At 42.9% G+C, this 23,782-nt stretch overlaps 1 protein-coding gene across 1 annotated transcript in view; it reads right to left on the bottom strand.

The window, feature by feature from the left end:
• The window catches only part of LOC124046100 (transcription factor Sp5-like), a 46,115-nt gene that overhangs the window by 21,198 nt on the left and 1,135 nt on the right, over positions 1 to 23,782 (bottom strand). The gene's annotated exons all lie outside the window — the stretch shown is intronic.

Here is a 23,782-nt window from a genome sequence, read left to right on the forward strand (position 1 = left end):
TGATTCTAAACCAGGACTGTAGTGACGCCTCTCGCCTCAGTGCTTTAGACTTCTGCGTCCATGTGTGTGTGTTAACTATTTAACTGTGCTAGAATGCTTAAAAGGCTGCTAAAATGTATAATATCGGTTATCGGGTTTTTGGCAAGGAAAATATTGGATATCGTTATCGGCAAAAAATGGCATATCGGTGCATCACTAGTGACTATAAGGTGTTACAGAAAACATACAGTCAAAAGTCAAAAGAGCCACAGTTACAGCAAAAGCCACAGTGTCAGAATCATCAAACTCTGATACTTACACTCCTGTTCAAAAGTTTGGTGTCACTTAGAAATGTCCTTGTTTTTTTAAAGAAAAGCTATTTTTTTTGTCCATTAAAATAACATCAAATTGATCAGATATACAGTGTAGACATAGTACCCGCAAAACACCAGTCTCAACGTCAACAGTGAAGAGGCGACTCTGGTATGCTGACCTTCTAGGCAGAGTTCCTCTGTCTAGTATCTGTGTTATTTTGCCCATCTTAATATTTTATTTTTACTGGCCAGTCTGAGATATGTCTTTTTATTTGCAACTCTGCCTAGAAGGCCAGCATCCCGGAGTCACCTCTTCAATGTTGACATTGAAACTGGTGTTTTGCTTGTACTATTTAATGAAGCTGCCAGTTGAGGACTTGTGAGGTGTATGTTTCTCAAACTAGACACTCTAATGTACTTGTCCTCTTGCTCAGTTGTGCACCGGGGCCTCCCACTCCTCTTCAGTTTGCGCTGTTCTGTGAAGGGAGTAGTACACAGGGTTGTACGAGATCTTCAGCTTCTTGGCAATTTCTCGCCTTCATTTCTCAGAACAAGAATAGACTGATGAGTTTCAGAAGAAAATTCTTCATTTCTGGCCATTTTGAGCCTGTAATCAAACCCACAAATCCTGGGATTTTGTGTTAAATGCTCTACAACAAAGCTTTCTTAGTGTCCAACAAGCTTCATCAACCTTGTTCCATTAACCTTGTTCTGAACACCTCCAAAACAAAAGGTCATGTGGTTTGGTAAGAAGAATTCCCCTCTCCCCACAGGTGTGATTACTACCTCTGAGGGTTTAGAGTTTGAGGGAGTCACCTCATACAACTACTTGGGAGTATGACTAGACGGTACACTGTCCTTCTCTCAGCACATATCAAAGCTGCAGGTTAAAGTTAAATCTAGACTTGGTTTCCTCTATCGTAATCACTCCTTTTTCACCCCAGCTGCCAAACTAACCCTGATTCAGATGACCATCCTACCCATGCTAGATTATGGAGACAATTTATAGATCAGCATTTAAGGGTGCTCTCGAGCGGCTAGATATTCTTTACCATTCGGCCATCAGATATGCCACCAATGCTCCTTATAGGACACATCACTGCACTCTATACTTCTCTGTAAACTGGTCTCTGTATACCCATCGCAAGACCCACTGGTTGATGCTTATTTATAAAATCCTCTTAGGCCTCACCCCCCCCTATCTGAGATATCTACTGCAGCACTCATCCTCCACATACAACACCCGTTCTGCCAGTCACATTCTGTTAAATGTCCCCGAAAGCACACACATCCCTGGGTCGCTCGTCTTTTCAGTTCGCTGCAGCTAACGACCTGGAACGAACTGCAACAAAAACTGGACAGTTTTATCTCAATCTCTTCATTCAAAGACTCAAATCATGGACACTCTTACTGACAGTTGTGGCTGCTTTGGGTGATGTATTGTTGTCTCTACCTTCTTGCCCTTTGTGCTGTTGTCTGTGCCCAATAATGTTTGTACCACGTTTTGCGCTGCTACCATGTTGTGTTGCTACCATGTTTTTGTTATGTTGTGTTGCTACCATGCTGTGTTGTCATGTGTTGCTGCCTGGCTATGTTGTCTTCTTAGTCTCACTTCATGTAGTGTTGTGTTGTCTCTCTTGTCGTGATGTGTGTTTTGTCCTATATTTATATTTCATGTTTTTATTTTTTTTTATCCCAGGCCCCGGCCTTTTGGTAGGCCATCATTGTAAATAATAATTTGTTCTTAACTGAATTGCCTAGTTAAATAAAAGTTCAATTAAATTAAAAGTAGTGTCACGACTTCCGCCGAGGGTGGCTCCCCTGCCTTTCGGGCGGCGCCCGGCGCTCGTCGTCACCGGCCTACTAGCCGCCAACGATCCCTTTTCCCTTGTCTGTTGGTTTAGTCTTATTAGTTGCACCTGTTTCTTTTGTGTGTCTTGCTGGTCTATGTCAGCCTGTTAGGCCCGCTGGGGTTTGTGCGGGATTATTTTGTGTTCACTGTCGGATGTATTTTCTCTCCGGATCGTTTTGCCCTGTGAGCTTGGGCGGGTCAGTGTTTCTGTGCCCTGTGTTTGGCGTGACCGTTTTTGTGCCGGAGAAAATAAATGGTCTATTATTGAACCCTCTGCGCCTGACTCCTACCCTCCACACCTAGTAACCCATGACAAGTAGCCTGATTTTTCATCCATTATCCTCCTCCTACAAGGCCTAGGCCCATTTTATGCAGTTTTTTTTGTAGTTGCCCTGGAAGCAAGTAGTACTACCCAGTACCCACACAGTCAGAGAATAGATGAAGGTTTCCTACACAGTACTTCTATGTTAATTAATCTCCCCATTACAACATTCAAAATTGATGATAACGAATTTACTGAGGAAAAATAAATAGTTTATTCATTGCCGTGTAAACTAGACTAAAAATACTAATTCCCCACAATACCTGTCTATTGTCATATTCTACCACAGTATATGAATAATAGAAAAAGCAAGGGGTGAAACAAAAGGAAAGAACAATGGGACTGATCAATCAAGAAGAGGCACCAACACACACACACAACAGAGGTAAAAAAAATAAAATGAGTTCAAACACTTGCCAATGTGATTTCACAGGCATCAAGTTAATGTGGGTATTGTATTGTGCTGAAGCTTGGACCCCTGCCAGTTTATCTTACAGTGTTGTAAGAGTGACAGTGGATGACGTGAGCATGTGTTACATTGGCAATGGTGTCAGATCTTAGCTAATATACTCTTATGGGATTGACTGTTGTCTCATATTCATATTAGGCTGTCCCCAAACTGTACCTGAGCTACAGTATCCTTGCTACGACGAGGCCACAGAAATTCAGATGACGCCACAACAAATAAGATGAAATGGAGGAATACTCAAAAAGGACTCAAGACCCATAAACAGGACTGCCTCTGACTTGGTTGTCTGCTTAGCCAGGGGACTCTGATGCCAGATAAAGTGAGTGGCAGCAGTGGCACGTGTCCAACCTAAACCAGTGATGCAAAAGCAAGAAGCCGAAACACAATGGCAGAGAGTCTCCGTCAACACCTGCAGCAGCGCGCTTCCCTCCCAGAGCCGTAGATGTATTTGTAAAGTTACGCCTTATACACTTCGGATGCCACTAGCTGTTAGCCCTCTCAGTCTCCGTCTACAGCTCAGCCCCTGTAATGTCGAGGGAAGTGTCACCCTGTCACCACCATACCAGGGATCAACCCGCTGTGTGTATTATGAACCTCTCTCAGTTTTGAGGAGGCAGGGGAGAAATGACAAGAGAGACTCTTTCATCTAATCCGTGTGGCGTAATTTGCACCTCAGTAAATTTAATTGATGACTACTGATCAAATACGCTCCTTTGAAAAAATAAAAAAGAAGATTTTTTTTTTTGGGGGGGGGGTAAAAAGAATTCTTAATGCTACTGATGAGGTGGTGTTGATGGATCAGTTTGGGGGAGTTTTGATCTTTAAAGTCATGGAAAGAGGACAATAACAGAACCAATCTACTAAAACAAAAATCTACTATCATTTTCTTTTGTCTTTATTTTATGGGAAATTACCCAAAACCTTGAGCCAAGAATGTCAACTCCAATGAGAGTGTTATTAGACAATGTCCATTATGATAAAACCGATTATAACGGAGAAACATATCAAACATAAAAATATTAAAATGTTCCTATATCACAATAATCAGTGTAGACAACAACTTTTGTGAGGCAATTTAAAACTGTATTATGTTCTGAAAATCATTTATGCAAAGAGGTAGAAAACAACCTACACATGGCAAATTATTCAATAGACAAACGTCTATAGATACTGTATAGACTCAAGTGTTCATATTATTTCTGTAGCTCAGTTGGTAGAGCATGGCGCTTGTAACGCCAGGGTAGTGGGTTCGATCCCCGGGACCACCCATACGTAGAATGTATGCACACATGACTGTAAGTCGCTTTGGATAAAAGCGTCTGCTAAATGGCATATATTATTATTATTATATTATTTCCCCATTGTAATTCTTAATAAAAGTTTCTTATAGCTCCAGTAGCTTAGTACAGTAAGCTACCCACCTATTCTGTGTTGCATGATGTACTCTGTCCTCCTGAGGTCTAACCTGAGCCTCAGTGTCACTCAGAGAAAGTGCGAGTGACAGTCTCTCTTCTCACTGTCAACGTTACGCTGCTCTGTGTATCCAACTAACTAACTAACCAACCTCCGTTCCCTGGTTCTCTCATTCCCACAGCTGAACCGAACAGAAGGCATGTGCTTTGCAAAACAAACCAACAAAATAAACTGAAAAGACGAACAGATCAGATGAAAGACGAAACAAACATGGCCTGGTAACAAACATGCCCCCTGGCCATGACACTTCCTCCTTCCTCCTCCTAAGTAGGTTACCCCAATTTACCTCTCCTCTCTGATCTCGGTTCTCACTTAAACAGGTTAGGAGGAACTTTGTAAAGTCCACCAACTTGGTAGGTCAAGATTGATAATATTGTAGGACATTTTCTTCGATAAAAATGAAGACCAGGGATACAATTAATACCCTCACTCAAGCGTGCTGCCGAACAAACACTTCAATCTATTGATGTTGCCTAACTAATTGTAAAGCAGGGACTCCAAAAGCAGATGTTGCATTTCAAAGCAGTTCTGAGCAAGGAGACAGGTTATGATTTATGCTAAAACATGTGGCTTCAAAGCACCGAATGAGGCTTCTAAACAAATTGAACAAGTCAAGCACTATTCACCCAGGACCGCGTGAGAGCCTGGCGCATGCAGATCAGAGGCGCGCGGCTGCCGCTTGTAATATCGCTCACCGGAGGAGCGGTCCCGCTGGGGGTAGCGGCAGCGCAGAGAGGCTAGCGCTGAGCAGCGGTAGGCAGCAGAGACGGGAATAGTGTTGAAACGTCGAACACAGCTGCAACACCTGTGCAGCAGAAAATATAAACCCCCTCTCGATTCGTCAGCTTGATAGGAGGGGTAGTGGAGGAGGAGAGGAAGAGAAGGGGTGGGCAGCACCTTGAGACTTGACACCCTTTCTGCGGCTGGCACCATTATTTGGGAGGAGATCGAAGAGGCAGTAAAGAGATACACAAGGCATGTGTCAACAATCAACATACTGATGCAATTCTAGTAAGCATATTACTGTATTAAATAAAGCTGGGGTTACTTGGTGGAAGGAGGAGGAGGGGGTCTTAGTTAAATGTGTTTATCTCTGTTGTCTTCCAGATGAGTCACCTAAAGGTGTAAAATGTGTGTTATAATAATTACAGACCATCTGATCCCAAACTGGACTGTCGCAGCAGTTCGCTCCTCATCTCTTATGGATCTCTGGCAGAATGTGACCTAACAGACACTTCTCTTTCCAGGGCTCACTTGAAAACGAGATTCCTATCTCAGTGGAATTTTCAATATTGATTAGAATGGGCGAAACAGGCAAGAAAATAAATTATTATGCGATGGATCAATATACTACAGATTTGTAAGTCAATTCTGTATTGAAATCTAATAAGAACAAAGCTAACTGAGTAAAAATCAATAGTTTTTCTACAGAAGTGTGGAAGGAGCTTGTTTCATACCAGCTTCTACACTACAGAAGTATTTTCCCCATCTTGATTTGACTCCCCTACATATCAAAAGACAGGCTGTATATTCTTATTAAGGACTTCACTCTTAAGTCTGTTTTCTTTCATTTGATGCAAGCTAAATTGGGACAGAGAGAAATGAATAGCTACATTTCTAATTAACTTCATAACATCTGCACTTGTTCTGCCTTTGAGAGAGGCAGTGCACTTTCCTTTTAACCTATTCCAACACATTTGCATACCAAGGTAAAAATCTTGATGCTGGCACTCTTACAGAAAGGAAAGAAGAGCGAGAGGAAACATTTTCAAAAAATGGAAATGAACCCTCACTTGTGCGTGTAGATCAAAGGAGCAGAATTATTCAACTTTTTGCCATTGCTTGATCTTTAAAAAAGAAGAAGGAAAAAGTAGGGGATGAATCTGGATCGATGAATCTGGATGGACAAATCTGTTTAAGTTCGATGGGTTCTCTGGTTGTTTCATGAGGGTCCCATTTTATTATTCTGGGGTATTTACAAAACTGATCCATGATCTATCCAGCCTAGTACCAGTCTGTTTACCTAATATTCCACTCCTTGTACTCCATGTCATATGCCAAAGAGGTCATGGTTAGCACAACAAAGATTAGTAAAGAGTGGAATGATAGCTAAACACACAGATACCCAGGCTATTGTTAGTTCTATGTTTGAATGTATGACTACTTGATTGTACAGGACTCATTAAAAGCATTCCAACAGGAATAGTTACGATGAATTCATTCTTGTTCAGCCCTTTCTATCTCAATTTACACTGAGTATACCAAACATTAAGAACACCTTCCTAATATTGAGTTGCACCCCCCCCCCCCCTTCACTTCAGAACAGCCTCAATTCGTCGATGCATGGACACTACAAGGTGTCGAATGCGTTCCACAGGGATGCTGGCCCATGTCTCCAATGCTTCCCACAGTTGTGTCAAGTTGGCTGGATGTCCTTTGGGTGGTGGACCATTCAGACCACACACACAGGAAACTATTGAGTGTGAAAAACCCAGTAGCGTTGCAGTTCTTGACACAAACTGGTGCGCCTGGCACCTACACTACCGGTCAAAAGTTTTAGAACACCTACTCATTCAAGGGTTTTTCTTGATTTTTTACTATTTTCTACATTGTAGAATAATAATGAATACATCAAAACTATGAAATAACAAATATGGAATCATGTAGTAACCAATTCTTTTAAAATATTTTATGTTTGTGATTCTTCAAATAGTCACCCTTTGCCTTGATGACAGCTTTGCACATTCTTGGCATTCTCTTAACCAGCTTCACCTAGAATGCTCTTCCAACAGTCTTGAAGGAGTTCCCACATACGCTGAGCAAGTGTTCGCTGCTTTTCCTTCACTCTGCCATCCAACTCATCACAAACCATCTCAACTTGGCTGAGGTCGGGGGATTGTGGAGAACAGGTTATCTGCTGCAGCACTCCATCACTCTCCTTCTTGGTAAAATAGCCCTTACACAGCCTGGAGGTGTGGGTCATTGTCCTGTTGAACAACAAATGATAGTCCCATTAAGCCACGTTTGGCCGCCTTTCCCTCCAGTTCTCTGCTGCCAATGACTGGAACAAATTGCAAAAATCACTGAAACTGGAGACTCATATCTCCCTCACTAACTTTAAGCATCAGCTGTCAGAGCAGCTGTACATAGCCAATCTCTAAATAGGCCACCCAACTACCTCATGCCCATATTGTTATTTGTATTTTATTTGCTCATTTGCACCCTAGTATCTCTACTTGCACATTCATCTTCTGCACATCTATCACTCCAGTGTTTAATTGCTAAATTGTAATTATTTCGCTACTATGGCCTATTTACAGTTATGACTTAGAATATGTGGACAACTATAAATACCTAGGTGTCTGGCTAGACTATAAACTCTCCTTCCAGACTCATATTAAGCATCTCCAATCCAAAATTAAATCTAGAATCAGCTTCCTATTTTGCAACAAAGCCTCCTTCACTCACGTTGCCAAACATACCCTCGTAAAACTGACTATCCTACCGATCCTTGACTTCGGCAATGTCATTTACAAAATAGCCTCCAACACTCTACTCAGCCAATTGGATGCAGTCTATCACACTGCCATCCGTTTTGTCACCAAAGCCCCAAATACTACCCACCACTGAGACCAGTATGCGCTCGTTGGCTGGTCCTCGCTACATATTCGTCGCCAAAACCACTGGCTCCAGGTCATCTATAAGTCTTTGCTAGGTAAATCTCCGCATTTGTCTCAACTAACTGGTCACCATAGCAACACCCACCCGTAGCACATGCTCCAGCAGGTATATTTCACTGGTCATCCCCAAAGCCAACACGTCCTTTGGCTGCCTTTCCTTCCTTTCTCTGCTGCCAATGACTGGAATGAATTGCAAAAACAAATATAAAAAAATATATTTTTTTTTAAAAATCACTGAAGTTGGAGACATATCTCCATCACTAACTTTAAGCATCAGCTGTCAGAGCAGCTTACTGATCACTGCAGCTGTACACAGCCCATCTTACCAACTACCTACCTCATCCCATATTTGTTTTTGATTTTCTGCTCTTTTGCACTCTAGTATTTCTACTTGCACATCCCCATCTGCACATTTATCACCCCAGTGTTAATTGCTAAATTGTAATTACTTCGCAACTATGGCCTATACACAGTGGGGCAAAAAAGTATTTAGTCAGCCACCAATTGTGCAAGTTCTCCCACTTAAAAAGAGGAGAGAGGCCTGTAATTTACATCATAGGTACACTTCAACTATGACAGACAAAATTATTTTTAAAAAAAAGAAAAAAAAAATCAAGAAAATCACATTGTATGATTTTTTATGAATTTATTTGCAAATTATGGTGGAAAATAAACTTTTGTTATTGACCAAATACTTATCGCAATACTTTGTTATATACCCTTTGTTGGCAATGACAGAGGTCAAACGTTTTCTGTAAGTCTTCACAAGGTTTTCACACACTGTTGCTGGTATTTTGGCCCATTCCTCCATGCAGATCTCCTCTAGAGCAGTGATGTTTTGGGGCTGTTGCTGGGCAACACAGACTTTCAACTCCCTCCAAAGATTTTCTATGGGGTGAGATCTGGAGACTGGCTAGGTCACTCCAGGACCTTGAAATGCTTCTTACGAAGCCACTCCTTCGTTGCCCGGGTGGTGTGTTTAGGATCATTGTCATGCTGAAAGACCCAGCCACGTTTCATCTTCAATGCCCTTGCTGATGGAAGGAGGTTTTCACTCAAAATCTCACGATACATGGCCCCATTCATTCTTTCCTTTACACAGATCAGTCGTCCTGGTCCCTTTGCAGAAAAACAGCCCCAAAGCATGATGTTTCCACCCCCATGCTTCACAGTAGGTATGGTGTTCTTTGGATGCAACTCAGCATTCTTTGTCCTCCAAACACGACGAGTTGAGTTTTTACCAAAAAGTAATCTTTTTTTGTTTCATCTGACCATATGACATTCTCCCAATCTTCTTCTGGATCATCCAATTGCTCTCTAGCAAACTTCAGACGGGCCTGGACATGTACTGTCTTAAGCAGGGGGACACGTCTGGCACTGCAGGATTTGAGTCCCTGGCGGCGTAGTGTGTTACTGATGGTAGGCTTTGTTACTTTGGTCCCAGCTCTCTGCAGGTCATTCACTAGGTCCCCCCGTGTGGTTCTGTGATTTTTGCTCACCGTTCTTGTGATCATTTTGACCCCACGGGGTGAGATCTTGCGTGGAGCCCCAGATCGAGGGAGATTATCAATGGTCTTGTATGTCTTCCATTTCCTAATAATTGCTCCCACAGTTGATTTCTTCAAACCAAGCTGCTTACCTATTGTAGATTCAGTCTTCCCAGCCTGGTGCAGGTCTACAATTTTGTTTCCGGTGTCCTTTGGCAGCTCTTTGGTCTTGGCCATAGTGGAGTTTGGAGTGTGACTGTTTGAGGTTGTGGACAGGTGTCTTTTATACTGATAACAAGTTCAAACAGGTGCCATTAATACAGATAACGAGTGGAGGACAGAGGAGCCCCTTAAAGAAGTTACAGGTCTGTGAGAGCCAGAAATCTTGCTTGTTTGTAGGTGACCAAATACTTATTTTCCACCATGATTTGCAAATAAATTCATTACAAATCCTACAATGTGATTTTCTGGATTTTTCTCATTTTGTCTGTCATAGTTGAAGTGTACCTATGATGAAAATTACAGGCCTCTCTCATATTTTTAAGTGGGAGAACTTGCACAATTGGTGGCTGACTAAATACTTTTTTGCCCCACTGTATTGCCTTACCTCCTTACTTCATTTGTACACACTATATACAGATGTTTCTATTGTGTTATGGACTGTACGTTTGTTTATCCCATGTGTAACTCTTTGTTGTTGTTTTTGTCTTACTGCTTTGCTTTATCTTATCCAGGTCGAAGTTGTAAATGAGAACTTGTTCTCATCTGGCCTACCTGGTTAAATCAAAACATTTTTTTTTTTAAGTTGTGTTTTTCATTGCAGCAATTCGACCATGAAGGCCTGACTCACGCAGTCTCCTCTGAACAGTTGATGTTGAGATGTGTCTGTTACTTGAACTCTGTGAAGCGTTTATTTGGGCTGCAATTTCTGAGGCTGGTAACTCTGATGAACTCTGGGCCTTCCATTCCTGTGGTGATCTTCATGAGAGCTAGTTTCATCATATCGCTTGATGGTGTTTGCCACTACACTTGAAGAAACGTTCAAAGTTCTTGAAATGTTCTGTATTGACTGACCTTCATGTCTGAAAGTAATGATGGACTGTCATTTCTCTTTGATTATTTGAGCTGTTCTTGCCATAATATGGACTTTGGTCTTTTACCAAATAGGTCTATCTTCTGTATAGTTTTGATATCTTCACTATGATTCTAGAAAATAGAAAATAGTAAGAATAAAAGGAAAACGCTTGAATGAGTAGGTGTTCTAAAACTTTTGACCAGTAGTGTGATACCATACCCCGCTCAAAGGAACTTCAATATTTTGTATTGCCCAATTTACCCTCGGAATGGCACACACCGACAAGCCAAGTCTCAATTGTCTCAAGGCTTCAAAATCCTTCTTTAACCAGTCTCCTCTCCTTCATCTACACTGATTGAAGTGGATTTAACAAGTGACATCAATAAGGGATCCTAGCTTTCACCTGGATTCGCCTGGTCAGTTTGTCATGGAAAGAGCAGGTGTTCTTAATGTTTTGTACACCCAGTATGGGCTTGGGTACTGAGTAGCACATGTTACTTAGACAGGACTGAAATAAAATCATCTTGGCATCTTTTGTAACCCACTGAAACACACTGAGCAGTATTCAAAAGAGTACAGGAATAAGGCACAGAAACAGACAGACACCTAATGGTAATTCAGATTGTTCAATGAAAAATGTTCCAAATCATCTAGTTGTTATTGTAGATAAAACATTGTTTTTTTAACTACTCGTGGGAGATGTCCAGAACACATTCCTGTACCACCCCACTAGGGAGAGCTCGAGACAGCAGTAGGGTTAGTCGGACAGCAGTAGAGGTCTGTGAATGGTGGGCAAATAATGGACCATAGCCCAGGCCTGGTTAACACTAGTTCAACTTAACACATAATTTTATTTTACAGTACAGCTGGACAGGAAAATAAAATGTAGTGTAGTTGGTCACCCACTTCAGCCATTTCTAACTTCCCAACTAGTGCATATACCTCTTACTCCATTCCAACTACTACAGCTCATTCTCCCATTGGGACATGCAGGGGGAAAAAAGCTATGTGGCTAAATCAACCTAGGTCTCAGAAAGCCCTGTGAAATAGGAGCAGGCTTAACAACCCCCACCCAGACCCAGACGAGGCACCTGCACGGCCAGCTTCTGTCTGATGTGACTGATACTACAGCAGCACACCCAAAGCTTCCTTAACAAGTCCTCCTTTGATGCAGACCGCACAATGCTGTCTCTATACAGCACGGCGGACCCCGGGAAGAGTAGCGGCTGCTTCTGCAAAAGCTAACGGGGATTCCAAATAAAACATGTAAACTGACCGCACTGCCTGCCTGTATGTGGGGTACACTGGGGCAAGCCTCTGGGGTAAGCGTCTGGGGCAGAATAAAATAAAAGACAACCCCAAAACCAAAGACTGGTGTAACTGAGACAAAGGTATTGAGAGGAGGACTTGGAGAGTGTTTGATGTCTGGCTGAGGTTCCTCGTCTTCTCCACAAGGGGGCCCTCTCTGAGAACATTTTCAAAGCTGTGAGTCCAAGCAGAAAGAAGTCTCTTTTAACTGAGGATTGAACCCAGGTCTCTTGCATGTCCCAAGACTGTGTTAGCCTGCTGAGATAAAGTCAATGCCTTTGTTTGTGAAGCCAACCTAATTCTGTAGGTCTCTAGCAAGGTTCAAGCCAGCGTGTTTATGAATCCAAACCACCTCCTTCACACAAGCACGTACGTCAACATCAGCATCACTGTCATAATCACTACGTTCACTGTCTATCTATGAAACATCAGTCAGTCAAAAGGGCCTACCATAATGTATTTAATACATATATATCAGGTTCCTCCCTCTAAGTCTGTGTGGTCTGCTATAACTACCATGTAAATGATCAGAAAAGAAGTCTACCCCTTTATGCATCTATCATAACTCCTTCAGCAAGGCCATTGGCATCTAACGAAAAAGGAGGGAGAGGTAGAAAGAGCGAGAGAGACTTAACCCGGTCAGCCCAGTAGCCAGGCAGGGAGGTGGGGCGGGGGAGGAGGAGGAGGTTGGAGACCCCTGGCCCTTGGCTTTGTCTGCCTGCTGAGCGCGGCCATCAGATAACGTGCAAGACAATAGCGCTCCATTCTGAGCTGAGGTCGGCTCTGAAATTAGCCAGGAAGTGGCTGACCGGTGGTGAGCGTCGAGCGAGCAGGGTCAGGATCCCCTGGGTTTGCTCAGCCCTGACCTGACGGAGCACGCCGCCTGGCTGCTGAATGGCTGGAGACGAGAGCACTGCCAGGGAGAAAGAGGAAATGAGAAACCCTGTGCCTGACCACCCAGTTGGAGCCACGGAACAGACGCCCTTTGATGATGTTGCAGAAATGGCTAATGCCCAGGGTTCTGGGGGTTAAAGCTGAAAGCAGAGGAAAGGTGACAGAAGAGGAGAGATGAGAGAGAGAGAGAGAGAGAGAGAGAGAGAGAGAGAGAGAGAGAGAGGAGGATAGAGGCCAGATAGAGAAGTCAAGCAACACGTCCAATACCCTTTTACCAATATCAATTAACACTATTGTACTTCTATTTAGAGCTTTCCAGTCTGGCTTTGAGTCTGTGGTGCTAGGGAGCCAGTAGGGACCCGCTGAGTTCACTTCTCCCTGCCCTCTGGCCTGGTCCTGCTGACATCAGCCTGTCTATACCCTGGAGAAGGCCTCTGCAGCCTTCAGCAGCTCTTTGTAGGGCTGGGAACTGCCAGGGACCTCACAATATGATAATACCACGATACTTAGGTGCCATTCACAAGGTTCACAATTCTATATAAATTGCGATTAGATACTGTGATTTTATTGCGAATTGATGTTCCAAACATTGCTCACTATATATGAATTCTGCAGAGAGACAAGAGAGAGCATTTTATTTCACCTTTATTTAACCAGGTAGGCTATTTGAGAAGAAGTTCTCATTTACGAATGCGACCTGGCCAAGATCAAGCAAAGCAGTTTGACACATACAACACAGAGTTACACATGGAATAAACAAACATACAGACAATAATACAGTAGAAAAAAAGTATATGTACAGTGTGTCATGAGCATGAGAACATTTGTTTTGATCAATCATGAAAATAAAATGGCTGAAAACATCTTGGCTCACTATTTAAAAATAAGATATAGGAGCTATAGGATGAAAAATACCAGAGTTTTGGCGCAGGTATATAATATCTATATTTTTTACAGTACTAATCAAAGGTTTGGACACACCTACTCATTCAAGGTTTTTTTTTTTTTTTTTTACAATGTTCTACATTGTAGAATAGTAGTGAAGACATCCACACTCTGAAATAACACATGGAATCATGTAGTAACAGCAAAGCAGCCAAAAAATGCTCAGCATATGTGGGAACTCCTTCAAGAAGCTAGTTGAGAGAATGCCAAGACTGAGCAAAGCTTTCAACAAGGCAAAGGGTGGGTACTTTGAAGAATCAAATATAAAATATATTTAGATTTTAAACACTTTTTTGGTTACTGATTACTCCATATGTGTAATTTCATAGTTTTGATGTCTTCACTATTATTCTACAATGTAGAACAATAAAGAAAAATCCTGGAATGAGTAAGTGTGTCCAAACTTTAGACTTGTACTGTATATTTTAATAAAATGAATATATTTGACAAAGTATCGATATAATATCATCCAAAACAATATTGCGATATGAAACTGTATCGTTTAACCAGAATATAGATTGTGGGCTGGGCTATATACAGCTGAAGTCGGAAGTTACAATACACTTAGGTTGGAGTCATTAAAACTTGTTTTTCAACCACTCCACAAATTTCTTGTGAACAAACTATAGTTTTGGCAAATTGGTTAGGACTACTATCTACTTTGTGCATGACACAAGTAATATTTCCAACAATTGTTTACAGACAGAGTATTTCACTGTATCACAATTCCAGTGGGTCAGAAGTTCACATACACTAAATGGACTGTGCCTTCCAGAAAATTATGTCATGGCTTTAGAAGCTTCTGATAGGCTAATTGACATCATTTGAGTCAATTGGAGGTGTACCTGTGGATATATTTCAAGGCCTACCTTCAAACTCAGTGCCTCTTTGCTTGACATCATGGGAAAATCAAAAGAAATCAGCCAAAACCTCAGAAAAAACATTGTAGACCTCCACAATTCTGGTTCATTCTTGGGGGCAATTTCCAAATGCCTGAAGGAACCACGTTCATCTCTACAAACAATAGCACTCAAGTATAATAACCATGGGACCACGCAGGCCTTCATACCGCTCAGGAAGGAGACGCGTTCTGTCTCCTAAATCAATCCCAGAACAACAGCAAAGGACCTTATTAAGATGCTGGAGGAAACAGATACAAATGTATCTATATCCACAGTAAAACGAGTCCTTTCGACATAACCTGAAAGGCCGCTCAGCAAGGAAGAAGTCACTGCTCCAAAACCGCCATAAAAAAATCTAGACTACGGTTTGCAACTGCACATGCAGACAAAGATGCTACCCAAAAAATTTGGCCCAAGTTAAACAATTTAAAGGCAATGCTACCAAATACTAATTGAGCGTATGTAAACTTCTGACCCACTGGGAATGTGATGAATTAAATAAAAGCTGAAATTGATAGTTCTCTCTACTATTATTATGACATTTCACATTCTTAAAATAAAGTGGTGATCCTAACTGACCTAAGACAGGGAATCTTTACTAGGATTAAATGTCAGGAATTGTGAAAAACTGAGTTTAAATGTGTTTGGCTAAGGTGTATGTAAACCTCCGACTTCAACTGTATATATTTGGCTTGAACGGACTTCCCAGGACAGAAACAACTTTAACCGAAGTTGCTGCAGCTAGTGAGCTCATATTTCCTGACCTGCCTTGAACTTTAGGTGAGGTGAGCCTGTTGGCTGCACTGATGCATCTCAAGGGCCTACTCCACAAAAGCCTCACGCACAAGACAGCAGAGAGTACTGAAGTGGTTCAACGCCAACACATGTCCTACCCTACCAGCTCTGTAGAATCTACACCCTCCACACCTTATTTCACAACAAGAATATCGTTTGGGAAGAATGTCAGTTTGGACAATAACTATAGTATAACAAAATACAATTGGTGTCACTTCATCCACTAGCCAAGAGCCATTCAACTTTAGTGCAGAGTAGCTGGTTCCTGTGGTACAGTTTAAACACCAAAGGCTGTAGGAGACCTCATTCTACTGTATATGTAGTGTCTGGCTTTTTCTAATATATTAATACTGTACTTCCCTCTTTTGAATTATTTGGTTTTATCTGGAAAGTAACTCTGTGTGTGTATTTGTGTGTGTAGTGGGCTAGGAGTGGAGGCACGGTAGGGTAGCGAAGAATACAATGGCAGCAGCAGCCCTCACAATGAGACTCAAGGCTGTGTCGCCGCTGAGCACTTGAGCTGCACAATGCTCCGGCACGGGCCAGGATGTCAAACACGTGCGCGTGCACACACACACACACACAAATAATATTAAACACACAACCAGCAAGAAAACAGAAAAAGCCTGGAAATGTTGCAGGTGATCCATCTATTCCATTGGATCCATTGCGCTAGGCAAGCTCAGTTACCTTTGCTCAATCAAGCACAGCTAAAGTACTTGAAAGAAAACAAATACTATTTGAATCCTGGTCTGACCTTTCTACAGTGTATTCAGAAACGTATTTCATACCCCATGACTTATTCCACACTTTGTGTTACAGCCTGAATTCACAATGGATTTTTTAAAAGTATCACCCATCTACACACAATACCCCATACTGACAAAGTGAAAACATGTTTTTAGACATTTTTGCAAATGTATTCAAAATTAAATACAGAAATATTTAATTTACATAAGGATTTACACCCGAGTCACTCAGGAACATTCACTGTCTTCTTGGTAAGCAACTACAGTGTATATTTGGCCTTGTGTTTTAGGTTATTGTTCTGCTAAAAGGTGAATTCATCTCCCAGTGTTTGGTGGAAAGTAGATTGAAACAGGTTTTCCTCTAGGATTTTACCATGTGCTAAGCTCCATTCCATCCCTTTTTTATTCTGAAAAACTCCCCAGTCCTTAACAATTACAAGAATACCCATAACATGATGCCGCCACCACTATGCTTGAAAATATGGAGACTGGTACTTGGTAATGTGTTGTATTGGATTCGCCTCAAACACAACACTTTATAGTCAAGACAAAAAGTTAATTGCTTTGCCACGTGTTTTGCAGTATTACTTTAGTGCCTTGTTGTAAACAGAATACATGTTTTGGAATATTTTTATTGTGTACAGGCTTCATTATTTTCACTCTGTCAATCAGGTTAGTGTTTTGGAGTAACTACAATATTGTTGATCCATCCTCAGTTTTCTATCACAGCCAATAAACTCTGTAACCGTTTTAAAGTCACCATTGGCCTCATGGAGAAATCCCTGAGCGGTTTCCTTCCTCTCCAGCAACTGAGTTAAGAAGGATGCCTGTATCTTTGTAGTGACAGTGTGTATTGAAACACTATCCAAATTGTAATTAATCACTTCACCATGCCCAAAATTTTACCCCTCTACCATTTACATTACATACATTTAAGTCATTTAGCAGACGCTCTTATCCAGAGCGACTTACAAATTGGTGCATTCACCTTATGACATCCAGTGGGACAGTCACTTAACAATAGTGCATCTAAAACTTAGGGGGGGGGTGGGGTGAGAGGGATTACTTAACCTATCCTAGGTATTCCTTAAAGAGGTGGGGTTTCAGGTGTCTCCGGAAGGTGGTTATTGACTCCGCTGTCCTGGCGTCGTGAGGGAGTTTGTTCCACCATTGGGGGGGCCAGGGCAGCGAACAGTTTTGACTGGGCTGAGCGGGAGCTGTACTTCCTCAGTGGTAGGGAGGCGAGCAGGCCAGAGGTGGATGAACGCAGTGCCCTTGTTTGGGTGTAGGGCCTGATCAGAGCCTGGAGGTACTGGAGGTGCCGTTCCCCTCACAGCTCCGTAGGCAAGCACCATGGTCTTGTAGCGGATGCGAGCTTCAACTGGAAGCCAGTGGAGAGAACGGAGGAGCGGGGTGACGTGAGAGAACTTGGGAAGGTTGAACACCAGACGGGCTGCGGCGTTCTGGATGAGTTGAAGGGGTTTAATGGCACAGGCAGGGAGCCCAGCCAACAGCGAGTTGCAGTAATCCAGACGGGAGATGACAAGTGCCTGGATTAGGACCTGCGCCGCTTCCTGTGTGAGGCAGGGTCGTACTCTGCGGATGTTGTAGAGCATGAACCTACAGGAACGGGCCACCGCCTTGATGTTAGTTGAGAACGACAGGGTGTTGTCCAGGATCACGCCAAGGTTCTTGGCGCTCTGGGAGGAGGACACAATGGAGTTGTCAACCGTGATGGCGAGATCATGGAACGGGCAGTCCTTCCCCGGGAGGAAGAGCAGCTCCGTCTTGCCGAGGTTCAGCTTGAGGTGGTGATCCGTCATCCACACTGATATGTCTGCCAGACATGCAGAGATGCGATTCGCCACCTGGTCATCAGAAGGGGGAAAGGAGAAGATTAATTGTGTGTCGTCTGCATAGCAATGATAAGAGAGACCATGTGAGGTTATGACAGAGCCAAGTGACTTGGTGTATAGCGAGAATAGGAGAGGGCCAAGAACAGAGCCCTGGGGGACACCAGTGGTGAGAGCGCGTGGTGAGGAGACAGATTCTCGCCACGCCACCTGGTAGGAGCGACCTGTCAGGTAGGACGCAATCCAAGCGTGGGCCGCGCCGGAGATGCCCAACTCGGAGAGGGTGGAGAGGAGGATCTGATGGTTCACAGTATCGAAGGCAGCCGATAGATCTAGAAGGATGAGAGCAGAGGAGAGAGAGTTAGCTTTAGCAGTGCGGAGCGCCTCCGTGATACAGAGGAGAGCAGTCTCAGTTGAATGACTAGTCTTGAAACCTGACTGATTTGGATCAAGAAGGTCATTCAGAGAGAGATAGCGGGAGAGCTGGCCAAGGACGGCACGTTCAAGAGTTTGAGAGAAAAGAAAGAAGGGATACTGGTCTGTAATTGTTGACATCGGAGGGATCGAGTGTAGGTTTTTTCAGAAGGGGTGCAACTCTCGCTCTCTTGAAGACGGAAGGGATGTAGCCAACGGTCAGGGATGAGTTGATGAGCGAGGTGAGGTAAGGGAGAAGGTCTCCGGAAATGGTCTGGAGAAGAGAGGAGGGGATAGGGTCAAGCGGGCAGGTTGTTGGGCGGCCGGCCGTCACAAGACGCGAGATTTCATCTGGAGAGAGAGGGGAGAAAGAGGTCAGAGCACAGGGTAGGGCAGTGTGAGCAGAACCAGCGGTGTCTACCAATAGGTGCCCTTCTTTGCGAGGAATTGGAAAACATCCCTGGTTTTTGTGGTTGACTCATTTTAACAAACATAATTTCAATTTTATATTATGGGGTATTGTGCGTAGGCCAGTGACCAAAACATCTATATTTAATACATTTTAAATTCAGGCAGTAACACAACAAAATGTGGAAAAAGTCAAGGGATGTGACTACTTTATGAAGGCACTGCAAGTGCCATGACAGACAGGCAGAAAAAACACACTGATGAGACTAAACACAAGTCAGACGACAAGGGTTTTGTTTTCTATCCGAGGCCCCATATTGTAACAGTGGTGCCCAGTGGTCAGGGTTGAGGAGACAGTAACAGTGACTGGAGGGTCAGCATCATCAAGGAGAGGAAAGGAAGGCCAGAGGAGGAACCAGTGTTGACCTTTTGTTCTCCTCGCAGAGAGGATAAACCACATGGGTGCTTATACAACATAGACACAACAATCAAGAGGTCACTGTTTTATCCTCGTTAGACAACCCCTTGACATCTCAGCAGTCACCGATTTGGTACAATCCCCAACACGGAGGAGCAAAGAACCTCACCCATCGTCAGCGCTTTAGGGTGCAGTGACACGTCATCAGAGCACACTTCCTTCTTCCTCTTCAGCCACAGCAGACACAACTATTTACATCATTCGTAATTTACACAACCAGGTTGAATGCCCGTAACAGAAAAGGTTGATTACTCAAGCATCTGTTTCCCCATTTGGCCTAACATGGATGACTGGAACAAGGATCTAAAATAGCCAACCTACACCCACACCTACAGTACACATTCCCATCCTGCGGGAGCCAAGAGGACGTCAGCCAGAGACAGGGAAATGGTCCCATTACAGTTATTGGGAAAGGGAATGATGGATGAGGGGAAGGGTAACAGGGTGCTACCCATTCGCCCCGGAGATGGATCCCACAGATGTCTGATGAGTGGACAGCGATGGCCTAATGTACATAGTCATTCTTCCTAGTATCGTATTCACGCCTCAAGGTTCGTGAAGGTGAAACACAGGTCTCGCAGGTCTACAATTGACTCTCAGGTCAAGAACATAAAATGATTCATATCCTGTAAATTAATCATCAGTTGATTCTTTTTACGTCTGGGAACAAAATGCAACAATTCATTGGCCATGCTGTGGAAGTGGTGTAACGTTCTAACCATAAAAAGGATGTCTACCAGAAGTCTATGCAAAAGAGAGCACTGAAAACATCAATGTCTTACTTGTAACTCATCACTTGAAGGGAAGAACATTTCCAATGAAATCCGACAAGCAGTAATTAGATCATAGGAGTAATCTGGGGAAATAAAGACAAGCTTAATTAACCACACACACACACACACACACACACACACACACACACACACACACACACACACACACACACACACACACACACACACACACACACACACACACACACACACACACACACACACACACACACACACACACACACACACACACACACACACACACACACACACTTGGAATGGCAAGACTTATTCTAATACTCATTGATATTTGTTGGAGATGCAACAAAGAATATCTACCTCATTACACACGCTCTATGAAATGTTTCTAATGTTGAAACGAGTCATTGTATGTGGTCCAATATTTTACACAACATGCCTTGGCAAAGTACTGGGAACAGAATTCACGCAGAACCTGGTTATTTGTAGCTATATTGGATTTAGATAAACATCAGGAGATATTTTTGCTTTGGACTGGCTCTTCCCCACAGCGTCTTAAGATGGTGTCCTGGTGTGGAAGTTACATAAGAGTTATGACAGAGAGCAAAGAACCTTCAATCTCAACTGTCTGAGCACAATCAGCAGATACATGACGGACAAGGACGGATAAAGGAGTAGATAAAACCAAACAAAGAGGTGTGCTGGGCCCAAATGGGATGGAGAGGAGAGGCGCATGGGGAGTAAGTGAGAGGAAAGGGATGGGAGAGGTACAGCAAGGAGACGAGACCTGGACGAGACAGGGACATGAGGCATAGGCAGGAGAGGTGGGCCGCCATCCCCGCCTCCCGCCATCCTCATAGACAAGGTCAGATCCAAAGGACAGAGCAACTGCGGGGAGGGTCACCATAAAGGAGATAAGCAACAATAGGAGGAACTATAGCACACAAAATCACTGGAGAGTCACGACCCCTCCCAGGCAGGGAAGAATGGAAAAACCCTGCGCATAACAGTCCTTCTTAACCCAGGGGGAGCAAGACAGAGGACACACACTGAGGACACGCATGCAGGCAAACAGACACACACACTCACTAAGGAGGAGATGGAGGTGACAGCACGGGTGGATGAGATCTTTTTTTAAATTTTATATAATGTAATTCATGTTTACGCAACAAGGAAAGTGGGATCATAGGAAGACTCCGCCAAGCATAACGCTTGCCAAGCCATCTAAGACTATTTTCGTACAACCCTCAGAACTCCCCACACCAGTCTTTTCTGTTCCAAGACTTTGTTTCATACAAATAATGATTACGCATCTTCAAAAATAAAAAAATCCCCTCTATTGAAATAATGGGGTCCCACTTTAAACAAACCACAACTTATAAAAGCTTTATAGAGCATTCGGAAAATCTTCATAAACACTATTTCCCCTGCTAAATCGTTGCCGCCACTCCCCAAAATAAAGAAAAATATATATTTTGCAAACTAAGCCCATTTTCTTCTTACCTAGAGGCTAATGAAATCATGGATACAATGTTTATGTCTCCGCATGCAGTTTGAAGGTAGGTGCTAACCAGGGTTAGCGCAATTGCTAACTAGCGTTAGCCAGCTAGCATGCTAGCTGTTCCTGTAGACTTTCAGTCATAGTTAGCAATGGCTCACGAAACTACCTTCAACTTCTTTCCAACTGCACACAGAGACATGCAAATGTTGCACAATTCCTTTAAGATCAGAGTGACAAGTTGCAACACATATTTGTAGCAAACAGAGCAAGCAGTGGTGCGAATGAGAGCCACGAGCACACAGACACCTGTTACTCCTCATCATCTCCCTACAGCCCCCCCCCACCCCCTTAGCCACTGCTGCTGAAAAAAATACTAGGGGAAACAGTGAACACTACCATAGGCTAGATGCTTCACAAATGCTTTTTAAGTAATACAACATAAAATGCAATTTTTCATTGCTTGACAGTTGTGACTTAGTAACGGAATGTACTGTAAACTCATTTGGATGTCCATCTTGATTCAAATGTAAACATGAGCTCGCCCTTATGGATCAGTCTGTCACTCTGGTATTTACATTGTCATTGTTTAAGCTTTATTGTGACCCGTCTACAAGTCTATGTCTTTGGAAAGCAGTCTAGCTTTGGGGGTTAACCAGACCCTGCTTCATATCCTCTTCCATTCAACACATTGTTCCTTTTCACTGCTGATTAATATCTTGTTTAAACAGCCACAAGACAACACCACGCCGTCAGTGTGTTCAGAAATTCTCTAGAGCTGATCAACACAATGGACACATTCCTCACACACACACACACGAATTATAGTAATGTAGGATTTTCAGAAGAAAAACATCCCTCCATGGGCACCACTTTGCTGTTTATTTTGTTAATTTAAAGTGGAGACACAATTTGGAATGTATCCAGTCTACACTCTTTATGCATCATATTGTAAGACCCCACGTCTGGCCCCAAACCCTCCTTGGCTCCAAAGCTTCACTCAGCTTATTGAGCAATTTGCTTTCACCCATGACATAACAATGTGGTAAAAAAAGGGATTTCATAACATGTTCTTTTGCTCACTTTATGTAACATCAATGTTAATAACATCATTTGCAAGAAAATATGGACATTTATGGGGGCCACCAAATTTGACCCTTTAGAGATTCTCTCAAATAGCTCTTTGAAATTAGTTAGGGTGAGGGTGCCCAGAAATCTCATTAGCAAATGCCGTTAGTCTCAGGTCAAACTTTTTTTTTTTTTAAAGTATAATGTGAGGTCACATCGCTGAACATTTGTCCAGGTTCAAGCCCAAACTTTTCGCCACTAGCGTCATTACTGTGTGTTGGCCTGGTATGTGTGCACGTACGACAGTGAAAAGACGTGGCCTGTGCCTGGTGCCCTGGATGTGTGTGCCTCTGCACGGACTTGGAGCCCAGCACCACTTTCCACTTTGGCAGGGTGGAGCTCATTCATTCATCGGGCACAAACACTGGGCTTTAACCAAAAATAAATCCTCCCTCTGTTTTACATTGTATCATTGTTTCTTTTTTCACTAGGCACTTTTTGAACAAAACGCTTATTAGATTGCAATCTTCCACTCCCTCATTGAATGCATTAGCCTATAATGCAGTGGGATTTGGTGGTGTTAGCCAAGCTTAGTGACCTACACCACGTTCACTCACTCTGCTGCTCAACAGACACGTTCACTCTCCTGACTCAATGGACAGGGGAAACTGCCACCCATTTCTGATGACGGACGATATTTTGAATACGACTGCTTCAATCTGGACATGCTAGAAAAACGCATCCATGAATTACCTGCATCACAACTTCAAACAACTTTTTTTTCACTGCTAAAAACGTTTTTTTTTTATTACCGAATTGCAATAGCAAAGCTCACTACACTACTTCCAAACTGGAGATAATATTAATCATTTTGGTAAATGTCTGAAAAGTGTCAAATCTGACAAAGAAAGATATATGTTTGACTCCTCTCTCATCTCTCTCTCTGAAAATCAGAGGAGAACTTCATCGCACACAAAAACTCTCACTCATCATTCGAGTCAAGGTGTGTTTTGATCAATGGACCGCAAGCAGCTCAACATGTCTGATTACATTTCACAGAACAGGGT

This window comes from Oncorhynchus gorbuscha, linkage group LG10 (genome assembly GCF_021184085.1).
Source record: "Oncorhynchus gorbuscha isolate QuinsamMale2020 ecotype Even-year linkage group LG10, OgorEven_v1.0, whole genome shotgun sequence".
Classification (NCBI taxonomy): Eukaryota; Metazoa; Chordata; class Actinopteri; order Salmoniformes; family Salmonidae; genus Oncorhynchus; species Oncorhynchus gorbuscha.